We start from the raw sequence: 1944 nt of genomic DNA, 5'->3' as shown, positions 1-1944 counted from the left end.
TTTGACTGAGCCGTTATCTCACTTTTACGGTCCCCTTATCCGTCTTGGCGCGCGGCCGTGCGGCGTGGAAACATCGTAGCCGCAGGCGTCCAGTGTTTGAGGGGGCATTTCACCATTTTTATTTCGATTACATCATTTTTCGTATTATTCGCCCGGTTCGAGGTGGCCGGTCCTTTTTAAAAGGAAAACATACAGACGTGATCTGGCCGTATCGACCTCCTTTTATTATCTGGAGGCGGGAGCCATTAAGTAAAGAAGAAGACGCGTTTTTACACAAAACGAAAGAATCTATAATTGGGACGGCCCCGCGAACAGAGATATTAAGCGTTAAAGTTGACGACTATAGAGGTTAGGAATTCTGAATAATTACCAAATGGCACAAGACAGAAATATTGGTGAAATAGAAGAAATAATAAATATAATGGATGATGATGAAATACTGTTACCACCAATTCCAGTACCTCCGTACATATTATACTATGATGGTATGTAGAAATAGTACATATATATCAGTACTCACATATTTAATTGTACTAAATATTTGACATATTTATCGAATTGATGACTAATTATTAATCATAATTTATATCTTTTTGTTTAAATTTTAGATAACGAAGTATTATACTTTTTACAATTAGGATTAAGAGGAATACAACATATTCACCATATAAAAATTAATAATTACATCGAAAATACTGTTCAAAATTATATTGAAAAAGACTTCATAATGCATTTTCGTTTATCGCGTGCAGTTGCTTATTATCTCATTGCAAATTTTACAATATCTCCAGTTTTTACATCTTTGCAAGGTATTTCATTATTTACAGTAAATATAATTGAGATATTTGTCATTAATTATTTTTATAGTAAATAAAAGTAAAACTGGTTATATGTTTCTGTAATATAGAGAGAGATTATATAAGTGTAATTTATAAATTAAGTATTTAAATGTAGGTATTGTAAGAAAGTTCCAGAATCATATAGAACATTCTTGAGCTTTCGATTTGTTTTTTCTCCTCGCGAACTGCTGACATCTATCACAGCGCTCTGTTGCTCCAGAGCTAATCGGAGCACGCGACGTCACCGCGCACGCCGCATGCGTAAGAGATCTCAACGGAGAATAAAGGATCTCGGAGTACGGCTTACGGGGCGAGATGTTCGTTGGATTTCGGAATAGATTTATCTAATTTTCGATAGTCGTATATCACCAAAAGAACTCCGTCATTGGTACGCGAAAGTACATTTAATTTTGTATCAATTTAGTTGTGTGTGTTAATAAAGTCAGTGATCGGGTTAATTATACCGTGACTGTTTATTACGCATCCTTACAGATACTCCTTTATTACTCCTATTAAGGATTTTCCTGACAAATATATAAAAATCTTACATTATCATAGTGGGAAGAATTTTTATTCCTACAGAATTCTTACAGTATATGGTGTAGTTACGTTTATTTAAATCGCTATTCAACATTGCAGAATATGCAGGATATGCACCAATTTCAGCAGAAAAACATATTTTAGTTACTTGTGGTATCTTTGTCACGAAAGTGCAGGATATTGAGACGTAGCTGATCGGTTTGATATTACAATTAGTACATTGCATGAAATTTTAACAAGAGTAACAAACTTTTTAATGCAGTTGGCTCCACAAATTATAAAATTTCCTACAATGCAAGAACAAGAAGAATCAATGGCACATTTCCTCCAACAAAAACAATTTCCTGGAGTTATTGATACAATCTACTTCTGTGGTATATTAATTATTTATTTTATTCTGTTATATTACTTGTAAACATTTTATATAAATTACATATATACAGGGTCCGCCAAAAGTACCGGGACGGTCTAATAACTTTGAAAGAATTAAATTTTCAAAAATCGCCGAAACACGTGATTCGATTTTTCAAACAAGCTATCTTTTGAGGGGGGATTTCGGCCCCCC

The sequence above is a fragment of the Trachymyrmex cornetzi genome, unplaced genomic scaffold (genome assembly GCF_001594075.2).
Source record: "Trachymyrmex cornetzi isolate Tcor2-1 unplaced genomic scaffold, Tcor1.1 scaffold1512, whole genome shotgun sequence".
In the NCBI taxonomy this organism is placed as follows: Eukaryota; Metazoa; Arthropoda; class Insecta; order Hymenoptera; family Formicidae; genus Trachymyrmex; species Trachymyrmex cornetzi.
The sequence above is the reverse complement of the archived record's forward strand: the minus strand, read 5'-3'. Positions refer to the sequence as shown.